Source organism: Lissotriton helveticus, chromosome 2_1 (genome assembly GCF_964261635.1).
Source record: "Lissotriton helveticus chromosome 2_1, aLisHel1.1, whole genome shotgun sequence".
NCBI classification, from domain to species: Eukaryota; Metazoa; Chordata; class Amphibia; order Caudata; family Salamandridae; genus Lissotriton; species Lissotriton helveticus.
The window spans coordinates 2,025,844,512-2,025,869,352 of record NC_136059.1 but is presented as its reverse complement, the minus strand read 5'-3'; positions in this window follow the sequence as shown (position 1 = coordinate 2,025,869,352).

Genomic DNA, 24,841 nt, shown 5'->3' with positions numbered 1-24,841 from the left:
TGTATTCTTCTTTAAATCCAAAAATATATTTTATATGTTTATTAATAATTTTTTTTAAATATTTTTTATGTTTCGCTCCCGGTCCGCGAACCGGGAAGCTTCCCGTTAGCTCAATTTAATTCCGCGACCCGGTCCGCGAACCGGTAAGAAATCAACATAGTGACGGTATCGCGTTGCCGCGTAATGCGTCTTATGACGTACTGCGTTAGCGCACCCGGAAGTGCCCCGGGGCGCGGACCGAGGCGCGAAGCGCAGCTCCCCGGAAGCGATCCGCGGCGCGAAAGCGCGACGTATCGCGTTGCCGCGAAATGCGTCTTGTGACGTATCGCGTTAGCGCACCCGGAAGTGTCCCGGGGCGCGGACCGGGGCGCGAAGCTTAGCGACCCGGAAGCTAACCGGGGAGCGTTCCGCAGCGCGTAACATGAGCGTGAGAGGTCATGTGACTTGTTAATAAAACTTTTCATTGGTTCATTTCACTTTTGGTTTCATAATGATGGAAGGCTAGGTCAGGTGACTTAAAAATAACACTTTTCATTGGTTGAGAAGTATTGTTTTTTCCCAAATGATGAAAACCCCTCCTTCTTTCCTCACTCTGACTTTCATCATTGTGAGAGGAAGACCTATTTTGCTTGTTGGAAAATGGCTTCATTGGTAGCTTCAGCTGGTGGACCCCCACCACCACCACCACCTCCTCATGGGAAGAGAGGACCACCTCCCCAGGTCCTGACCAACACTGAGGAGGAAGAGGAAGAAATGGATGAGGAGGGAGAAGAACCACAATTTTTAGAAGAGTTGCCCCGGGTTTCCAGAAAGAAAGCCAGTTTCATCTGGCAGTTTTTTTCAATACCTCGTGGCCAAAAAAAAGTCAACGCGAGGTATGTCACCTGCCTGATATGCAAGGAACAATTGTCCAGAGGGACGGACAAAAAATATAGCTTTGGAAATCATACAATGCACAGGCACATGACGAGGAAACATCCCCTAAATTACAGCCGGGCGGAATTAAGGGATATGCACGACAATCCAAGACCAACTCCTGTGGCCAGACCAACAATACCGGTTTCTTTAACACCAGAAGAGGCACGGGAAACTGTGCCAAATATTCAAGAACATTTTGGGCACATGATTCACTTATGTATGCACTGTCGTGCATTATTAGCTTGTGGCAACATGAGCATCAATGCACTCAACCTGGCGTATGAACACCATGATTGCCCTAACCGCCCCCAGTAATTTTTTTTGCTCCTGTTGAGCCCTTTTCAACGCCTGTTTTTTGTTGTTTCCCCCCCCCAAAAAAACCCAAAAAAAATATAAAATCGTTCAAAAAATACAAAAAAAACAAAAAATGTTCAAAAAAAAAAAAAATATAAAACAACAAAAATATAAAAAAAACGTTCTTTTCAGAACTACCTTCCCTTTCCAAAAAAATTGCTAGAATGTTTAGCACTCTGGCAAGCTCTATTTCTTTTGGTTCGCTTCCGGGTTAGCTTCCCGGTACGCGGACCGGGAGCTAAACAAAAAAAAAAAAAAAAAAAAAAAAGTGTAAGTATAAGGAAAGGAAACAGAGAGTGATGTTAAAAGAAAGACAGCTATAGGGAGTAAAGAAGAGATACTGTTTAATAGATCTATTTACCGAAGAAAAGACAGAAGAGGGTATAATTGTGAAAAACAAAATAGATAACGAAGTGAAAGAAAAAAAAAGAGAGTATAACATTAACAAAGAAGAGTTTCTTGGAGAATGTGAGTGAATGTTCAAAATAAGATTAAAACATGAGGAATAACAGAGAGAAAAAATAGAAAACAGAAAACAAAAAATAACAGAAAAAGATTAATTGAAACAGCAAAGAAATGTAAGTAACATAGAGCCATATCATCAACATAGGCAATAAAAGTTTTGCAGCTTTTATTGGCAGAAATGTGTCGCTAAAGCTGCTTTTGTGGCAGAAAACTGCCACTAAAACCACTTTTGCACCAGTTTTCTGCCAATAAAAAGAGCAATAATTTTATTGGCTGTGTTCATAATATTCCCCTTAGTGTGCTTCAACTACACAGAGAAAGCATTATGAACAAGTAGTGATAGAGTGATCAGTCAAAGACACTAAGAGTAATAGAGACGCAGTGAGTGAACAAGAGTGAGGAACTATGAGAAGAGAGGGACTGAGAAAAAGAGTGGAAGGAGTTGAGTAAGTAGGTAATAGAGAAAGGAATGAGGGAAGTAGCAAAGGCAGGAAACTGAGGGTTAAAGAAATGAAGCTGTCAAACTACTAGTAGGTGAATGTGATAGAAATGTAACGAAAAGAGTACAAAACATTTACCTTATAATTGTCATTAACTTACTCACTTTTTGTTTTTATACTTTCAATCTGTGAAAGAGAGAACAAACATTTGAAAAATATTAAAACATGTATTTAAAAATTAGAAAAGACAAGGGAAAAGATTGAAGGACAAACAGTTTTTCAACAACTTTGACACTTACAGAAGCTTCTGCTTCTCCAGGCCCCCTACACAGTCCTAAAGATATACATTTTAAACTAACAGTATCTTGATGCAGATGAAGTGAGGCCTATCTTAAAACATGGTGCATCTTTTGCATTGCTGTTGTTTCAGAAAAGTGTCGCAAGACACTAAAATTTTAAATAATTGCTTCAGGATGCCAATAAGATGTCTACTATCCAGAGGTTTGTTTCAGGTGAGGCCTACTCAGGGTTGCAGATGAGATTTACACTTGTTGAAGAGTACAGAGGAGATAATACATGTGAAGGTCTACCAATGAAGTGAGTCATGTCCACTGCACTCTTCAACAAAGTTCAAACCTCCTATGTTTCCCTGGACAGACCTAAACTTGATCTGCACAATGTGATTCGTAATGATAGGAAACACAGGTGATGTAAATGAAATACGTGCAATTTATTTTGCTCATTTCACAATCACATCACTTGTGTTTCCTTTGCTTAGGTATCTCATTGTGCAGATGTAGTCTATCATATGAAAGAGTACGCAGAAGTGCAGCACTGCATGCAACAACTTTGACACTTACAGAAGCCTCAGCTTCTCCATGCCTCCTACACAGTTCTACATATACATCATAAATCTAAACAGTACAGAATTAATTATACATGTTAAATGGTTTATTTTTGCTGTTCTCAGAATGTATCAAAATTCACTAAAAACAGTGACTTGAAGGTATTTATCATATAACAGCGGGGAAATAAAAACACAATCAAAATGATTGTGTTTAAAAAACCCATTCAACATAAGAAATGAAAATTCAGAACTCCTTAAAGTTAACTTACTTTCCATGACGTCCAAGGATGTCCTATGAACAGCTTACACTCTTTTGTGCTGTTATTACTTTCAGCCCGCCACTTTCTGAAAGAAAATCTCCATCGTTTTTAAAAACACGTTACATGCAATAAATGACTTCTTGCTCTCTACCACAAGTTTCCACAAGGCCAAATCTGGTCAGAGCCATTTATAACTCTTGGATTTCTTGTAAGCCAATCCCGTCATTTGGCATTTCCGCAACTTTCAGAATTAAAATGTTGAAGATCATTTTCACAATCCTGGAATAGTAATATCTTCCCCTTCTTGCTCAGTCATGTTCTACATTTCCTATGACACTGATACTGCTTACTATGAAGCAGACTTACACTACCTCTATGACTACTACATTTATTTAATTCTCTACATCACTTTTAATCACAAAGCAATGTAAAACAGTAGACAGCATTGCAGACTTACATTCCCTCTACTCCATGTTTTGATTGGCTGCTTCAATTAGCTTATAAAAAGAAACAGTTTTTCTGAACTCATTCAAAGTGCACATATTTCTCCATGATGTCCAGTCCTATGGTTAGAAGTTATGTCTCTGAAATACACTTATCCTCAAGGCCAAATTGTGTAGGAGCCATTAGAACTTCTTGAAATTCCACAGAGCACATCCCGAGATTATTTCCCTAAAATTTTGGTTTTAAAAACACCAGGTAAGAGTTTTTAAGGTCATACGGCAATTTTTTTTTGAAAATTAAAACAGAATCATTGCAGAATGACCAGCCATTTCTAGACTTTAAATAAGCTGTGTAATGTCCTGATGTTATTGAAGGGCCATCATGATATATAATTGCTGCAGTTACAAAAGTCCTTCCTGATATTGACAACTGTGAAGCTACAAAATTTTTAATTAAAGTTGTCAATTTTGTTCCATCAGGCCTACATCGTTGGAACATTAAAATGACATACTGGCCATATGTTCGTATAAATAATGTGGACATCATTTCAGATTTACATTGGCTACACTCCATGTTGTGATCAGCTGCTTTTACTAGCTTATTAAAGGAAACTGATTTACTGTCTGGCAAAGGTAAATATATAAATCTTTCTGAGTCTACACTAGTAGTACTTGATACCATACAGTTCTCGCAGTCATGCTGCCATTGATAAGAAAGCCCAAACAGCTGATCTACATCTACACCTTCAGCATGTAATACATCAAGCATATACATTAAAAACTCCTGACAATCTTGCTGAATATTTTGAGAGAATTGTGTTTGGCCTGAACATCTGTCTAACAGATTTCGAATTTCAGACACACTTTCTATGTTTCTTCTATCAGTGGTACATTTCTCTAACACAGAATTTAACAAACTGCAAAATCTTTGATCAGAATTGACCACAATCTCTTCTTTTACATTTTTTAGAGAAAACAAAACATTAACCACTACATTAGCATAGCAGTTGACACCAGAACTGTTTTCAAACTGAAAACCAACAACATCTTCAACAGAATCCTTTTTGTTTCTGCTTGTAATTTTAGGTTCATTGACTTTTTGTCTTTTTGCTACAACCTCCCCAGTATTGTTCTCATTTCTTCGTTTCCGGCCTACCACACGTTTCTCAAACAAAGGATACTGAGGCAAATGTGGCGCATACTCTCTTCTTAACCTATTGTATTCCTTAACACAATATAGATCCGCACAAATGTTTGTGACATCACACTCAATCAAGTACAATCCCGATAAAGTTCTAACTCGTGACAATGCCACATATGCCATACCCTCCTTGAACACAGAACTGCCAATATTCACCAATGCACTGTCTACACTTAAACCTTGCGATTTATGAATTGTCACCGCATATGCCAAGCAAACAGGAAACTGCTTACGGCGAACATATAAGTCTTTTACAAGCAAAAATCTAGCAGAACAACGAGCAATTAGCTGTACTTCCTCAATGCCATCAAATTTAATTTTTAAAAATTCAATTCCATCTCTATTTCTGTATTTCACAAAATCAACAACATTACCCATTGATCCATTTACCAGACCTCTTTCAACATGTAAATTCCTTCTTAAAATTATACGGCAGTTCAAGCACACATTCAGAGTCTTTTCAAAACCTGCAGTTTTAGATATACTCTTCTCTAATGAATCCAATTTTGTTTTCAGATTCTCAGACAAAATAATTGTTGATCCCATATGCTCTACTCTATCAATAGCTTCCAGTTTCACAATCTCTTGCTTTTCTAAATGCAACATTTTGTTGTTAAATTTGGCACATTCTGCAAGAGTTGGCATCAAACATATTCCAGATTTCTTTTCTGAAAAATATTCTCAGGCACAACATCTTGTTCTGGATATAAATTTGACAGTAATCGTGCATGTAAAGCTTCTTTCCCATGCTCGGTCACTTTTCCAATTCTAACATCTTGTAGAATAGTCTTGTAAACTTCATCCTTCGCCTGACGCATATTTTCATGCAGTTCAGCATAATTGAAGTTTAACCATATATTGACGTTGCCAATGCTGCCTAGGCACTTCCTGGTATCTTCATGCGTGAGCATTTTGAACACAGGTTGCCCTTTCACTGGTGTCAGCTGCAGAAGATCTCCGAAAACAATGATGTGTTTGCCACCAAATAACACATCATACTCTGTTTTGAGAACTTCTTGCATCCTCAAATGCACAAAGGCAAGCATGACATTGGAAACCATGCTTACTTCGTCAATGATAAGAAGTTTCATTTTCCTCAAGATTCTTGAAACTTCAAAACAAGCATCTCCAGATAGCTTGTGATATTGTAATTTGTTGTCATGCTCCACTGGCAGCATCAGTAAACGATGTAAAGTAATCCCTTTAATATTATGTGCTGCCAGTCCAGTTGGAGCAGTGACAACACAAGACAGCGATGACTCTGTCCTTTCCTGCAAATAGCATGAAATTGCTTTAATGAGGAAACTTTTTCCAGTTCCCGCTTCTCCACTCACGTACAGTCGGACAGGCTTCAACGACGTACATGAGCACTCTTTCTTATCATGACTTAATCCATGATCAATTTGCATGGTAACTTCGTCATATATTTTCCTCTGCTCAACGTTGAGTTGTCTTTCCAACTCTTCTAAGTTAACCGCATCCTCTTGAGCATGTGCCATGGCTCTTTCCACTTCATTCATAGCAGTGGCAGCTTCATTTTCAATAACAGGTCCTCCTAGTGGATCCTGACTCAATGAAGCAGAACTCTGACTGTCCTGAGAACTGTCTCTGGCAATCTCGGCTGCAATCGTTGCTTCCTGCTCAATTTCCGCATTCAACATTTCTACATATTTGGGAAAAGCAGGACATTCTATGGTCTCCTTGGCGGCATTGAAAGAGTCTTCGTAACAGAGTAAATCTCCAAGCAGTTCCTCTTCTGCACGCCAAGGCTTGAAAAGTTGCAAAAGTGCTAAATAGAAAAACTCCTTTTTTTCAGGAGATTCGCCACTCAATTTTCGATGGTTTACCAAGTGGCATTTTCTTTGCTTGACCAGACATCCCTCACTTCCTATTACAGCATACACTCTTTTCTCAGTATCTTCTTTGATGTTCCTCTTGAATATGTAATTTTGCAGAACCTCATACAGACAAACATTCTCGAGGTGACTGCTTCGATTTGGATAATATGTATCCAACATGTTTGTCTTCAAAATGTCGGTACTGTTTGGCTCCTTTTCCGCCAAATACTCAATTTCCCGCACAGGTTTGAGAACTCGATTACGCGTTGCTGCAAGACCAAGACTCGCCCAAACGATACTCCTGGACTTGGCATAGGGACTTGCTGAAGACAACCGGTCAGAACATTCGTACGCTCCGATTTCTCGATGCGACAACATCTTCAGACTGAAACTGTACAACTTCTTGCTGAGGCTCTTTTCATGGGAAATGTCCTCCCACATATCCTTCAATTCTGTCTTCTCTTTTTTGGTGATGTAAGACGTCACATACCGAGCCACAGCCATACAGTTATCAGCCACAAACTGTATATCCATGTTAGCATTCCACATGGACAAAATCACCGGGTTGTAGTCGTTGATGTACTTGGACTCTTCGTTCCTCTTCAAATTGTAAGTGTTTTTAGGTGATTTCTTCATGACATTGTGTCGCAGCGAAGACATCAAACTGTTTACTCTTCCTTTAGAAATCACCGGTCGTGGAAAGCCGAAACGACATTTAGTGTAGAACTTGTCCTTGTTTCGGAATTTACGACGGCAGTACTTTCCACATCGATGGCTTTGGAAACGCAGAACTTTTTCTCTTAGGCTTTTCTTCTCCTTTGCGTTTGGAACAGCACACGTAGAATACTGTTGGATGAAACTCATCACTGAGTCTTCTGGATCCGTTCCAAATTTAGGTGCATCCTTGATCCACAGCAACATATGTATATGAGGAGCACCTCTTGCTTGGTACTCCTTTCTCCAGAAGAAATCCAACACCTCTCCAAGAGGTGGATTCTTCTTATTCATGATGAAAGACATCATAGCTTCAAATCTATGATTGAAGTACCTACATACATTGACTGGATCCAAAGAGCACAGTTCTCCGGGTGTCTTGAATTCGATGTTATCTACGTTAGCATTTGCCTCTCGTAGAAATTCAAGTAAGTCTTCCCAGCCATACTCGGCACAGCTCAGAGTGAGGAACCATGTGGGAGTACCTAAGTTCCTCAACATACATTTTAAATCACCATGACGACGGTACCAGTACTCATTAGTACCACGCTGACACGCCATGAGATTAATCAGGTGAGAATCCAAAATACTGTCTTGGACATTGACTTTATCCATAAAGTCACTTGCCGAGATGTTTTGCATGTGTATACCACTTTTCAAGATGTGGTTCACTGCATATGACAGTCCAGACAGATCGCTTTCAAACAGGAGATGAAACAAATAGGGAATGCATTGTCGAAACCTAGCATCTCCTGCATACAATCGCAAAGTCCGGTATTCAGAAGCAGGAATTTGATGAGGTCGCTCATCATATCTTCCTCCCTGACCTGTTGGAAAAAGCTGTGGGAAACACCGAGCTTCCAAACTTTCCTCCCAAACACTAATGGGACTCCCTTTGGCTTGTTTCATTTGAAACAACTCAATAGCATTCCCCATGACTTCCTTGGAATGCAAAGGATGAACACTATAATGTTCATATATTTCTTCACTAGTAGAGGGTTCTACTTTCTCAATTTGACCAGCACACAAATCGCTATCCTCTTCCTCACTTACTTCCTCTTCTGCAACATATACATTCTTATAGTATTTATTATTTTTTTTCAAATACAATGTTGCCTTTTTAACTTTCCTAACATCTACTAAATCTTGCCATATTTTCTTATTCTTTGTCGGAACCCCATTAACTAAGATAACCAGAGGTTCCTCTTCCACTTTTTCTACTCCAATTGTGTTAATGTTTTTCTTCAAATCTAGAGGCAAATAAACAACTCTTCCCTTTAATCCTCTCTGTAAATCTGATGGAGGCAATTCCCCTGTCTTTGGCTCCATTCTTACAATAGCCTGAAAGGGATGGATACTTTGAATCAAAATAGATTCATAAGTATTTAAATCCTTCAATTCAGAAGGAATCTCAATCAATTCCAGATTATTATGAACTGCTCTAGCAGGCATCTGGTTTTGATTTAATTTGTTACAACAATAAGTACACACACGTTGATCCAATCCCAAATCAAAACAATTTTCTACCATCAAGTATGTTGCGAAATCCTTCCATTCACTATTATTTTCCCTTTCACTTTTTGCATATAAATCCACTAACTTAGTCTGATTCTTATAATAAGTGCGTCGACAACACACACAAGTGAAATTTGGCCTCTCACTTGATTTGACCTGAAACGTCGCAATTTCCCTCTGGAAATTATCTGTACTGGAAACCTGTACACTATCTTCCACATTACCCGCTTCTTCTTGGTCAATTTCAACATTCTCCTCTTTACTTCCAAAGTAACAAAACTCAATTTCTTCACATATATTCTTCACATCTATTTCAGAACCATGCAAAAGAGCAGCGCATAATTGTGTAAGCATAATTGCTGGACTCTTAGCATAATACAACATTCTAACTAATTTCCTCACTTTATTATGATGCACTGCTAGCATCCTGAAATGATGAAAAACACTCTGGCATACTCTCCTGGAAAGACAAGCCAGTGAATGACCATGCAAACCTGTCACTTCTCTCACTCTGCAAGGATCTAATTCTTGCAACAACATCATTTTCTGCTTCAAACTTTTCTTATTAAATGACCGTACAAAATCACAAAGCAAATTGATGGAATCCTGTCGCACACTGCAAATACTACTACACTTCCAGGTGTACACAGGACCCTTAGCACGTCTTCCTAAAACCTCATTACCTAACACCTCTTCTGCCTCTGTTGTCACAAGTTTTTCTTTTTCAACTGGACAACCATCTTTCACTTCATAAGCACGACCACTGGTGTCAACTGCATGCACCAAATCATTATCCTGGAAATAACTCTCCTCATTAAAAAATGCCTCACAGCTTGAACTATGCATCCATTCTCCAGAAAAAAACTTCACAAAAATTACTACGATTAACTATTCTCTTCCATCTACTATTTCTTTTGAAATCATAAATTGCCTTGTTTAGCTTCCTAATTCTATTGATTATCAAAATAAATAACTTACGTTTAATTTCAAATGCCTGATCAATAACTTTCTCAACTTTTTTTTTCTCTTATAAAAAACCAGTTTCTGTTGACCTTTCTTAATATTTGTTAACAAATTGCCAATTATCCTGTTGCGGAACCTTCGTTTACGAATCTCCCTAAACTGTTGTTTCCTTCTACTATCATGCACAGAGTTATCTCTTGCTCTAGCAGTAACATTTTTCATTGGCCTTTCCTTTCCATTTGAATTCCTTCTCGTTTTATGGACTGAAACATTTTCTGTAGTAATATTTTTTTTACTACACATATTTCTTATGAAATATTTTGTGCTCTTACCCGGTGCATTCTTCGTGACTTGACAAATCTTTTTGTTAGAGGACTGCTGCTTATTTTGTTTCACCTGCTGTCTTTGACGTTTTGCAGCCTTTCTCTGTCTTTCTATTGTTGGCATGGTGAAATCTTGAAATGATCTGCAGTTGAATCTGTGGTAAAATATAATAAAAAATGTTATTAACCATTATTACCAAACAGTAAAACAATAACAGTGATCAAAAACTTAACACACTACTTGACATTTTAAATAGAAGATTTTTTAGTCCTTGCAAATTTACAATACAGAAATAGCAGAAAAGAAATGACATTTATATTTATGTTACCTGTGCTATTTTATATGTGAATCTGATCTAATTTTATGAGCATATTTTAATATTTTATTGAAGACACTACACATAACCTGCTTTTGAAGGTGTCTTTATTTTTAAATTAAACGGTTTACCTTTTTACTTTTTATTAATTATAAATTTTAAAAATAAATGTTTATATTTCCATAGGCTCAAGCAGGTCAGCTTCCCATCCTATGTCATATAATTCGGACAAATCTGCATCCTCATCACGCTCTTCTTCATCCTCAGGATTTAAATCATCCAAGGGATCAACATCCACTGATGTTTCAATTACAAGTTCAATGATGAGGTCAAAATCAACTGATTGCAGATTGTCGCTCATGTTGAGGTTGTCTTTATCTTTAAAGAAAGATAACAACAATGAGATGTTGCAGAGTAAGAGACAAATCTCAGAGATTATAATAGTAAAATTGTTTAACAAGAGTAATATTTTGCAGCTATTATTTAGCCATGTCCAGCAATGCTGAGCAGGTGAAGACTATGTCTAAATTTTCAGTGAACAGGACTCATCTCTTCTTAACCTTGGATAAGCCTCACCGACTCTGTGTGTCCTGCACATACTTAAATGTAAAGGGGCAGATTTATGTTAAATGGCACATCCCCAGGCATGCACCAGTTAACGTGCACCACTACTCTGCCACCCATGGTGTGCCGTATTTACAATCAGATAGGAGAAAGCTTCGTCAAAACCCTTCGCCTGCTTTAAGCAGGCATAGGTCTTGACGCAACATTGTGGAGATGGGGCACCCCTGAGCCTTGCTTGAGCTGCATCGCACTTGCGATACAACTCCAGCAATCACTACCTTTACAGCACAGATACGTCACACATCTGTGCCATTTTTGCCCCATGATGCCCCGCATTCTAAATGCAGCACACCATGGGTGGCGGAACAGCGGCGCAGGATGACTGACACATCCCTGGTGATGCACCAGTCATCATAAATCTATCCCTAAGCTTCTTATCTTGTTACAGATGAACCGCCATATGTAGCATGAAACTATTTTGCATTTCCTAAATAGCGAATTTTAAGGAATAAATAGCAATTCTTTACCATTCCTAATTTGCAATGAGCAAATTGCTAATTGCAAATTAGCACCGCCGCTGCATCATAAAAGTGACGCACAGTGGCACAAAAGAGGCATACACCTATCATAAATCTGTCCCTAGCATTTTAAATGATTAATCCAGGATGACAATAAGGTGTGGCCTATCCAAAGGTTTGTTTAAGGTGAGGCCTACTCAGGATTGCAGATTAAAGTTACGCTTGATGAAGAATACAGAGGAGATAATACATGTAAAGGCCTACCAATGAAGTAAGTAATGTGCACTTTATTGCGCCAGTCATCATAAATGTATCCCTAAGCTTCTTATCTTGTTACAGATGAACCACCATATGTACCATCAAACTATTTTGCATTTCCTAAATAGCAAATTTTAAGGAATAAATAGCAATTCTTTACCATTTCTAATTTGCAATGAGCAAATCGCTAATTGCAAATTAGCACCGCCGCTGCATCATAAAAGTGACGCACAGTGGCACAAAAGAGGCATACACCTATCATAAATCTGTCCCTAGCATTTTAAATGATTAATCCAGGATGACAATAAGGTGTGGCCTATCCAAAGGTTTGTTTAAGGTGAGGCCTACTCAGGATTGCAGATTAAAGTTACGCTTGATGAAGAATACAGAGGAGATAATACATGTAAAGGCCTACCAATGAAGTAAGTAATGTCCACTTTATTGCGCCAGTCATCATAAATGTATCCCTAAGCTTCTTATCTTGTTACAGATGAACCACCATATGTACCATCAAACTATTTTGCATTTCCTAAATAGCGAATTTTAAGGAATAAATAGCAATTCTTTACCATTCCTAATTTGCAATGAGCAAATTGCTAATTGCAAGTTACCCATTCACTTCCATGGGCTAGGAGGCTCATAGGAATGAAGGTTGCAATTTGCGATTAGCAATTAGCTCATCACAAAATAGGAATTTTTTCAAGCGTGCAGGGGTATCTCAAGAACACCCTGCTACACCCCTGAAAAAGAAATTTGGGGGCATATGGCACACATACATGCCCTAAGGACATGTATAGGCGTCATATGGCACCTTTTGTTTTTTGGAAAAAAAATGCTTTTTGAAAAGAATTCGCAAATTACCACAAACTAGAAGTTGGTGGTAGTTTCCAAATCCTTAATATCATTTTTTACATATTTTTTGTTTGATACATTGCATTTAAGGAATCGCAATATTTGCAAATCCTTCAGTGCAATCGCAAAATAAGGAATAGCAAATTTAAGAATTAAGGACATTTTAAGTAATTTCCACATGTGCAGTGTTTTCAAATTATGATTTGAAAATCGTTTTTGGGGAAAAGTAATGGTTTGCAAATTTATGACAAGGACATAATGGTGTATGCTTCTCTATAAGGCATTTCAGTGTCTCTGATGTCATTTTTCCCATATTACATTATAAGACCTTTCCCCATAGAGCACATTCCTTGTAAATATGCTCCCACCTGTGCAAGGTGAATTTAGATTTTGACTGTTTGAGTCACATAGCCATGTTAAAAGTCACCCCAAAAAATTGCAAACGCTTTAAAAAAACACATTCTTGTGTCTTAAGGACATTTTAAGTCATTTCCCCGTGGACAGTGTTTTGTAAGTGGCGCAAAAGAGGCATACACCTATCATAAATCTGTCCCTAGCATTTTAAATGATTAATTCAGGATGACGATAAGGTGTGGCCTATCCAGAGGTTTGTTTAAGGTGAGGCCTACTCAGGATCGCAGATTAAAGTTACGCTTGATGAAGAATACAGAGGACATAATACATGTAAAGCTCTACCAATGAAGTAAGTGATGTCCACTTCATTGCGCCAGTCATCATAAATGTATACCTAAGCTTCTTATCTTGTTAGACATCAACCGCCATATGTATCATATAACTATTTTGCATTTCCAAAATAGCGAATTTTAAGGAATAAATAGCGATTCTTTACCATTCCTAATTTGCGATGAGCAAATTGCTAATTGCAAATTACCCATTCATTTCCATGGAGCAGGAGGCCCATAGGAATGAAGGTGCAATTTGCGATTAGCAATTAGCTCATCGCAAATTAGGAATTTTTCCAAAGGTGCAGGGGTGTCTCAAGAACACCCTGCTGCACCCCTGAAAACGAAATTTGTGGGCATATGGCGCACATAAATTTTAACAACATTCCTTTACCTCAAAAACGATTTTCAATTCATAATTTGAAAACACTGCCCACAGGGAAATTACTTAAAATGTCCTTAAGACACATGAAAGTGTTTTTTTATTGCCTTTCCAGCATGGTTGGGTCACTTTTAACATGGCTATGTAACACAAACATTTAAAATCTAAATTTCCCATGCACAGGTCGGAGCATATTTACAAGCAACTTGCGCCACAGAGAAAGGTCTTACATTAAAATGGGAAAAATAACATCAGGGACAGTCAATTGCCGTATAAAGAAGCATACACCATTATGTCCTTGTCATAAATTTAAAAACAATTCCTTTTCCCCAAAAACGATTTTCAAATCATAATTTCAAAACACTGCACATGGGAAAATTACTTAAAATGTCCTTAAGACACATAAAAGCGTTTTTTGTTTGCCTTTGCAGCATGTTTGTATCACTTTTAACATGGCTATGTAACACAAACATTCAAAATCTAAATTTTCCATGCACATGTGGGATCATATTTACAAGCAATTTGCGCCACATAATTCATAATTTTCTCCTTAAAGCACACTATTCTCTATCTAAATTAAAGAAATATTTTCTCACCTTAGCAAATACTTTGAGTTTGAAAACAGTCTCAGAAACACACCAATTTGTCTTCAGCAGAGCAAAAGGTATGCACTCCAGAGTCTGCAGCTATCAAAAGCACAGAAATGCTGTAAATCTTCACACATATCTCTCATGTCACCCAATCAAAACTCTTCCCTCACTTTTTTTCAAATGAAAACCCTTCCCCCCTCTGCCATTTCATGCCTTTTCTGCATGGCAACCACCTCATTGGAAGACTTCTGGTGTTTGCAAGTTCACACAACTTTGTTGCAATTGAACTCTGAACTCTCAGTGCACCTGCATATCCAGTGCATTCTTTCATTTAATGATTTTTTATTGACCATTCAAAATACATCTTTCAAAGAACACATCCGTGCACCCTAACTTTCTGTTTTCAGCAATCAAAATCCACCAATCACTGTTACTGCTTCATGAACACAGAAACTCCACAGTTTTTTTCATTTTAAACTCTCATTTTTTCAACTGCCATTTCATTGCCACACTTCATCTGACTGCAGGAGAACCTTCTCTCACGTTTTCTTTCTGGATTGTTGGACATAGTTATATTCACTGGGCTCAAAGGTACGTTGAAAACAGGAATTTACCTAACCTCAATTTACAAGATGTGGAAATTAAGTGGTTTGGCCACAGAGGATTAAAATGTCACCAATTGATACCATTGGTGAAAACCTTTATGCATTTGCCCAAACCTGACCTGTTAATTGTGCACTGTGGAGGTAATGACTTGGGCACTTTGACTGGGGTAGGTCTGGAAATGCTTTTAAAGGACACCTTTGAGCAATTGATGGCACTTTTTCCTCAGACTGCCTTGGTATATTCAAATATATGCCAAAGACAGAAATGGAGGTGGTCAAACCAATTTTGTCCACAAATTGAGAAGTCGAGGAAGCATGTAAACAAATCTGTTTCAGCTTACATGAGAGACCATGGAATGGGCTCCCTGTACAACAATAACTTGCGTTACTACATGCAAGATATCTACAGAGGAGATGGAGTTCACTTCTCAGATGAGGGCAACAGAGTTTTCACTCTGAATTTAAGAATGTGCATTGGTACCTACTTATAAGTACCTAAATGTACCATAAACCCAAAAGCTCTTCTCAGAGCTACCCTACATCTAATCACTCACAATTATTATTTTACTCTAACATTTTTCACTAATTTTCAACAAAGTACGCTCCCCGGGGTGCTACCCGGTACGCGAACCGGGAGCTAACCTCGCGAAATTTAAAAAAAAATGGTTTTTTTCCGCACATATAAGCCTCCTCAGCCACCCTCACAAAACCTAGGGTGTCAAGATAAGTCTACCGTGCCCCCTTCTACCCATTCTGAACATTATTTGCCCTCCATTTTGTATCTTAATTCGACCGAAACACAAAATGGTGGACTCCCGTAACGCTTAAGGTTCGCGTACCGGGGCGCTCACCGGTTCGCGTACCGGGTCGCTCCCTGGGAAGCGCACCATCAAAAAAGGTGGGAAAGTAGTTCACAGAAAAGCCACTGGAGACAATTTCACCAAATATAGATTAGCTCATACTACATACCAATCCCTACCATTTTCACAAATTTGATTGGAATTCCATTTAGTCATTTAGCCTGTAGACCTCTCTAAATACCCTGAGGTAAATTACTTCACAAAACACATCTGAAGTGTTGGAATTGACAACCAATGAAAATGTTACTTTCATTTTCTACTTTTTTTACCTGACATTTCATTGGTTATATACCTGAATATATATAAAGGAAGAGAAGAAAACACAGCCATTTTGACTACTACTTCTTGCTGTACATTTCAATAGTATTTTCACTAATTCCTTCAACTTCTTTCTAAAGGTAAGTTTTTATTTTTAAAACTGAAGTATATTGTGCACTATAAGTTAATATGGTAAACTTTTTCTGATAGATATATACTATCCCTCTGTAGTAGTTATAGATTTAGAGAGACTTCTCTGTTATAGTTATGGATGGAGTTAGGCTTCTCTTGTATAATTATGAATTTACTTACGTTAAATCACATACACTTTTTTAAATTCCTACTTCCACTCTGATACTATACACTGCCCAAAGATAAATTCACTGATAAAAAATGCCTATCTAAAATTATTCCCAACATTGCCCTATCTCTACTAATATATATTTTTTTAATCCAAATTTCTGGCAAAATGGAAGGCGAAAACCAAGTTTCTTTTGAAATGGACCTGCAAGAGAGCAGCCAAGAATTGATTGATACAATTGATCAAATTGACATTGAATTTTTCGATGAAACTTGGGACAATGAACTACTGCAATGTGTACAAGCAGTAGATAACCTCCTTGCAAATGAGGACATTTTACACCCTCAGAGACTACAATGTATATTCCATGATAATTATGAAATTTCTGACAATGAAATGTTAGAAAGTTTAATAAATTATGAAACACAATCACAATAAAAAAAAATGCTTAAAAAATAAAGAAAATAAAAAATAATCAACAAAACCAACAATCAATTAACATACTGCATTTGAAAAGTCTCTCATTCTTTTTTCATTGTAGTACGCTGCCCAGAACGCTTCCCGGTTCGCGTACCGGGCGCTACCCACGCAAAAAAAACAAATTTTTTTTTTATTTTTTTTGCCCCGCGGGGCCCTTTTAAAGCCTCCACATTAAACCTAGGGGGTCAGGGAGGATCTACTATGCCCCCTTATGGTCATTTTCCCCTTTGTTTTGGCCTCCTCTTGTCTCTCAATCCTACCGAGAGACAAGATGGCGGCCGCTACGGACTGTTTAGAATGTTGACAGACACCGGAGAGCCAATCAGCTTCGCTACGTGAAGTTCCGGTACGCGCCCCGGTCCGCGAACCGGGGCGCGGACCGGAGCGCGCTTACAGATATATATCTTTTTTTAAACGTTAATTTCTCAAAATCCACTGGAGCACATATATTGAGACCTACAAAAGGCACATCAGGCTACCAGTCCCTACAATTTTGCCAAGTTTCGTGCAAATCCATTCAGCCGTTCGGGCTAAAAGTGAGGCCAACCGCCCTATGGAAAACTCAATGTTAAAAACACGTTTTGGGACCCCCCTTTTTTCTCGGCCCCCCCTTGACGAACCCCCCCAAATTTTCAAGGGCTGCTCAGAAACAAAATGTTCCATTTTCCAGAAAATTTCAGCCAATTCCGTCCACAAACACCAAAGTTATTAGACATAGAATTTTCAAAAATCCCATAGGGAAAAAATCCTAACTATATATACCTACTGGCGACCGCCAGTAGGTAATATATATATATATATATATATATATTTTTTTTTGGTAACTGAAAAACCCAAAGGTTACGGGGACATTATAGTTTGGCATAGATTTCACTCGTGCTGACCTTGTCATGAGTGATGTAATATGTGAGGTCATAAGCAGTGCATTGCGGGGGAATAAGATATAGTTAGCTCAGGTAACAATAACTGCTGAATTTCACGGGTTTTGTATGAGTCAAATATGGGCCTAACTATAATGTCCCTGTAACCTTTGTTTTTTTCAGTGAAGTTTTAAGGTTTTTGTTAATTCTATTTCCTAACTACAGTGTCCCTGTAATGTTTGTATTTTTCAGTTAATCTCTATGTGTTTTTTAATTCTATTTGCTAACTATAATGTCCCTGTAACCTTTGGTTTTTATGCACATTTGTAAAGTTTTTTATATTTTATTTCCTAACTGTGACCACTAACCATTGACACTGAGTGTGTGAGTGAGTTCATGAGTGTATCAGTGCATTTATGAGTGTTTGAGTAGGTTCGGAAGTGGGTGTGAGAGAGTATGAGTACAGCTGTGGGTGGGTATATGAGTCTCTGAGTAGATCTGTGAGTGGGTGAGTAAGAGTATAAGTGATTCTATAAGTGGGTGCTTGAGTGTCTGATTATGTCTGTGAGTAGGTGTACGTGTCTGAGTTTTCTCTGAGTGGGTGCATGAGTGCCTGAGTGAGTTCGGCTTTTTTCTGTTCATTTTCTGTAGGCCTGGGCAGAGCTTGCAGAGTATTGCTCAGCCACCCCAATTGAAGTCATTTGGCTGCTGAGGGTCATTAGAGGTGAAGAACCCCTATTGTTGTCACTAGTAGCAACTAGCGGGATTGCTGAGACCTCTTCAAAAAACCCGCCCCCTTTCTCAACCACTCTGCAAAGGTACCTCCTGGCACACTTTACTGGTTATGGGATAAAGTCCCATTGGCTGCTAAGGGTCGTTTGGGCCCAAGAACCCCTACTGTTGCCACAGTTACTACCACACAGTGGGATTACTGAAACCTCCTCAGAGGCCTTCCTCCTTTCTCAACCACTCTACAAAGGGGCCCCCGACGCACTACTGGTTGGGGAATGAAGTCCCCTTCGCTGCTGAGGGTCGATGGAGCCAAGAACCCCTATTGTTTCCATTAGTAAGTCCCCCACAATGGGATTGCTGAGACCTTGTGGAGACCCCGCCCCCTTTCTCGGCGACTCTGCTAATGCACCTCCTGGTGCACTGCTGGTTGGGGATGAACTCCCCTTGGCTTCTGAAGGTCATTGGGAGCCAAGAATCCCTATTGTTGCCACAAGTAAGTCCCCAACGGCGGGACTGCTGAGACCTCATCAGAGGCCCCTCCCCCTTTCTCAACCAATCTGACAACATGCATCCTGGCACACTATTGGGTGGGGGATGAAGTCTAGGGGTGAGTGCGTTGGTAAACTCTGCACTGCATGCGGTTGGCAGAGTTTTGCCAAACTCCAGGTACCAAGTGTAGTACAGGGTGGCAAAACTTTGCACACCCTGCTGACAGAGCAGTTTACCACACACCCCTAGTTTTCTGTCATTTTTCTACTCACTTCTGACCTTTCTTTATTTTGCCTATTTCATTGCTGACCTTTATTTTTCCTCTTTCCGATAGTTTCTCATTTGTATTTTGCCTCTTTCTGCTTGTTTCTGACATTTATTTAGCCTCTTTCTGCTAATTTCTGGCCTTTTATTTTGACTTTTACCGCTCATTTCTGACCTTTATTTTGCCTTTTCTGCTCATTTCTGACTTTTATTTTGACTCTGGTTGCTCATTTCTGACCTCTAGTCTGCCTCTTTCTGCTCATTTGTGACCTTTATCATGCCTCTTTTTGCTCAATACTTACCTTTATTCAGCCTCTTTCTGCCTGTCTCTCATCATAATTTTGACTCTTTATGCTTGTTTCTCACCTTTATTTTACTTCTTTTTACTAATTTTGGGCCTCTATACTGCTTCCTTTTGCTCCTTTTACACCTTTACTTTGCCTCTTTCTGCTTGTTGCTGACCTTTATTCTACCTCTTTCTCCACATTTGTGAGCTTTATTTTGCCTCTTTCTGCTTGTTTCTGACCTTTATTTTGCCTCTGTCTGCTAGTTTCTCACCTTTATTTTGATTCTTTCTGCCTGTTTCTGCCCTTTATTTTGCCTTTCTGCTAAGTTCTGATCTCTAATTTGTCTCTTTCTGCTTGTTCTGACCTTTATTCTGCCTCTTGCTGCTTGTTTCTGATCTCTATTCTGCCTCTTTCTGCTTGTTTCTGACCTTTAGTCTGCCTCTTGCTGCGTGTTCCTGATCTCTATTTTGTCTCTTTCTGCTTGTTTCTCACCTTTATTTTGCCTCTTTCTGTTAATTCAGCATCTTTATCTTGCCTCTTGCTGCTCGTTTTTTGGTCTTTTTTCTGCCTCTTTCTGCTTGTTTCACACCTTTATTTTGCGCTTTTTCTGCTCGTTGCTGACTTCTATTCTGCCTTTCTGCTTGTTGCTTATCTTTATTCTGCCTCTTTCTGCTCATTTCTGACCTTTATTTTGCTTCTTTCTCCTCGTTTCTCACCTCTATTGTGCCCCTTTCTGCTTGTTGCTGACCTTTATTCTGCCTCTTTCTGCTAGTTGTTGACCTTTATTCTGCCTCTTTCTGCTCATTTCTGACCTTAATTTTGCCTCTCTCTGCTCATTGCTGACCTTTATTTTGCCTCTTTCTGGACTTTTCCCTCCAGGACCTTGAAGGGAGCCTCAAGGACCCCGCAGCCCCAGGCATTGCTCTCACAGACAGGGAGCTGTTAAACATGCAGCTCACTGTCAGTCAGAGCCATCCTTTTGTCTGTTTCTCTGCCCATTTTACAGTGGGCAGTGAAACAGATGAAAACTCAGCTGTCAGCAAGTGGAATGGTTCCACAGATCTCGCTTGCTGACTGTGACGTTTGCTCTGACTTGGAGGAAGCTGTCATCGCTCCCGCTAAGTCAGACCAAACAGCCATGTCCCGGGGTTGGGCACCCTGGGACATAACAGACCCTAGGGAGGGTGGTCTCCAGTGCCAACATTGGCTCCAAGAGGGTTGTAGCCCCCCTCCTTTGATCAGCAAAGGACGGTCCTGGGAAGGTGGTGGTCATATAGCCCCTCTCCCACTGTATTTAAAAATTTGGCCCCGGTTAGGCGGTGGTCCCAAGGGTCCAGATGGGCCCATGTGGTCCCCAATTAGGTGTTATTTAACCCCAGGGAGGTGGCGGTCTCCCGAGGATTATATAGCCCATGGAGAAAGTCCCTGTGGCCCACCTCCTTTGTATCAATAAGGTCCCGGGGAGGTGGTGGTCCCCAGGGCTCAATGAGCCTTAGGAGGGGGGGGGCTGTGCACCCCCTACTAAAGTGGATGAGCCCCCTCCTTTTAAAAAAAAAAAACCCTATGACCAGGCTCACCCGGGGCCCTGCGCTTTTTTTTGGGGTTCGCAGATTCGTAGCTCAGTTCCATTGCATTTCGGCAACAAGAATTATTTAAAAAAGTGATTTTTGGCCCTGTCGGGGACACAGGGGGACGCCACCACCACACCTACGGGGTCAGGGTAATCCTACCCTGCCCTCTTTTCTTTTTAAGTTTTTTTTTAGGGCTTCCCATGATAGCTGCCAATACTTCCTGGTTGAAGTATTGGCAGCTAATCAGATCTCACCATGAGATCAGTGCTTAGGATATGCTCAGATATAACAATGACTGAATGGATTTATACCAGACCTTTATTCATTTGAGATGATCTAAGAAGAAAAATCAATGTTCCTACCAAATTTGCTGCAATTCTGTCCAGCTGTTCAGGCTGTAGTCATGTTCAAATCTAATATGGGAATTAACATAGGAAATCATATTTTTTTTCTCCCCACCAGATGGATCACCCAAAAAATTTGCATGCACAACAAGACTCACTATGATGCTTTTTTTGAAAAAATTCCCAAAGATTCTTCAAACAACGCCAAAGATATAGGCAGGCAAAAAACACTTTTTCTATAGAAACATGGTCCTAACAATAACTACCTACTGGCAAACCAGTAGGTAATATATATGTATGTATACACAGTATAGCAATGTAATGATGCTCCTGATGTAATGACAGCAATATAATGGCTTCGGTTGTAATCTCCTGGGAAATAACATCTAACAATTGACCTTCCCCAGTGCTCTTACCTCGCTCATCCATGCCCTCACTTATTTTGCTCCTTTAGCTATCCATACACTCACTCTTTCATCATGTTTTATCATATTATCCATCTTTGTATGCACTCACCCATTCATCCATCCATGGGTACTCATCTATTCATCAGTATTATCCATGCATATATTCAGTTACCCTTTTATTCACCCATAAACTCACTGAGTCATTCAACCATACAGTCTATGGCTCATGCATTCATTCACAAATCGATTCATTCATCTATGCACTAGTTCATCTACCCACTTATTTGATATGTCATCCATTAATTTCTTTATTTATCAACCTTTTGACTCCTCATTTTCACCCACTTACAATTTTGTACAAAAATACTTAGAAAATCGAATTTTCTAACAGAGCATTTTCATGTACTAAAACCTAGTCCTATTTACTTTACCTTGTCTTGTCTCCAGTGGACTACGTGTGGCAGGTAAGATATATTTAATAAGATGCAGCTTTCCACCGCTGGGAGCTAATAAAGGTTTGGAGAGTAAATCTGATGTAATCTTAGCTGCAATGGATGAGGTGAACAGTTTTGTTCTGTAGCTAGTGAAGTTTTGTGGTTACTTAACTGTGACAACTCTGTGCTGAAATAATGATGTTCTCTGCTCTCGTTCTTTAGTCTTGGTTTTAGCGGTTTAAACTAATGAAACATAATACACACTTTAGTTTTAATCCCATAATTATGATTTAGTGTAAGGCCTAATGGATGGAGGGAATACCTATCAGTGGCACTAATGTCTCCAATGGTATTAGCTTCTGATTTTGAGTTGTCGTATACAAATGGTGAATAATGTGCAGTATCAATTTATTTGCATAGTGTTGCTTATAGTTTTGTGGTGGGAAAATTACCAGTATCACTGATCGGGTAACAACCTGTCAAACATCCACCGCAAAGTTCAAATTGTGTACAAAGGGGAGCGGATCAGATGGTCCCAACACAGCCAGATTGATGTAATATAAACAAAATGATATAACATGATTCTACATTTCTGGTTGCAACTAAACACGCAAGTGGTGAACTATCAAGTTTAAGTGCCCTTGGCTGTCTGCCTCTTTCATACATAGCGCACAGTCTAGGACTCTGTGACCAAGCCCCAGTATTGAGGTATAGGATTTCTTTTCTTTGGCCTCAGTCTATGACATGTATATACACCACCCCAATAACTCTGCTCTTGACCTCCATCAATGGCAATCAAATATGTGACAACAGAAAACATTTCTTTCCAGATTTTTAATTATAAGCCATTGATTCTGCCAGTTTCTATTTTGTGGAATACATTGCTGTTATATAGTGCACAGGACGGCGGAAGCCACCGCCGGCCTGGAGGATGCGGATTCACCACCTTGGACTGCGAAAACACCACCAGCCACATTAGGATGGCGGTGGGATCAGCGGCGGACGACAAGTCCGCGGTGTGTGTACCCAAATATGGTGGCGTGTCTGCAAGACACCGCCAGCCATATTATGATGCAGGCGGAAACATGAAGCCGCCGTGGAAAAGCATGTGGTCGTTTGTGTTTTGGGGCCCGTTGTGAGCCCCCAGGGTGTTGGGGGCTGTGGGGTGCACATGGGGGTTAACTATGGTACCCCCCTGCTTTGGCATGCACAAAGTGGCAGGCACCACGCGGTGCCTGCCAAGTTGTGCATGCCAAAGTTAAACATGCATATTTCACATTGCGGCGGGTGCTGCTCAAAGCAGCACCCGCCACAATGTAAAATATACGGGATGTGACCGCCAGGGTGGCGGTCACATCCTAATTGCTATGGGGGGACCGCCGCTGCCCCTGCGGTCGGTCCCTCCACCTCAGGGGTGGCGGACGGACGCAAGTCCGTCCGCCATCCTAATCGACCACTATGTTTTGGACATTGCTCACCCAAATGTAGTGTACTTCCTATATTCCCAATAGGCTCTGCGCATTGAAATAATATATCCTATAGACGTAGGACTGAGGTCGACTAGGTCCCTATTGAATATATATTAAACTTAATAGTGAGTGCCAGCTAGCTCAGAGGTCACTAGAAACTTTCTCCAATTCACAAGAAGGGATTCGTTTCTGACAACCTCATAAACATGACAACTTTGTTTCCCAAGAATAAGAAATATATCTCTAGAGTCGCGGAAACAATAGATAAGTATTTCACTAAGTCGATCATGCATGCTTGGTTTCCACAGAGTTGCAGAGAAATAGAGTGATGGGCGTTTTCAATAAAAGGTTTATTGAACAGTCTTCTTTCTCCTGCAACAAAAGTGAACTGCTACAATCGTAATGCCGACCGTAAAGTATAATGCCTACTGCGAGAACAATATTATAAAATATTACTGTAAGAGCATTGTATGGTTTCGAAACCATATAAAAATACATACATAAATAACAATGACTAAAAGTACTCAACTAGTGCTTCTAAAATACGCCTACCCCAATGTACCTAACCTATGTCTAGTACGTGGGAAGAAGAAAGTATTGTGTAGCATAGGTTTAGTTTTCTTTGCCAAGAATCTATCCAAGATTTCTCTAGGTTCTAATCAGCTCCATGCCTTGGTTTTGAATGAAGGAGGTCTGGTTTCTCTGTCTCGGGACTCGATTTCCCACCACCCCACAAGGGGAGCTTGGAAACACTGGAGCTGGATTCTCAGCAAGAGAAAGGCAGCCTGTTGATCAGCGGGTCAGCTGGAGGGCCAGCTTCCTTTGGCACTTGCTGTAGCAAGCTGCATCGGGCATGTAGATAGTCAAACTGCTCCGAACCACTGTGGCTTGCTAGAGCAAGTGAAGGAATATTTATACCTTGAAGGTGTCTAGGAATGCCATAGTTTGAGGTAAAGTCCGGCATAATAACATCAGGAAAGAAACCCCTAGGGAATAGTCATTCTTTGCAAAGTATATGAGTTCTTGGACAAATCA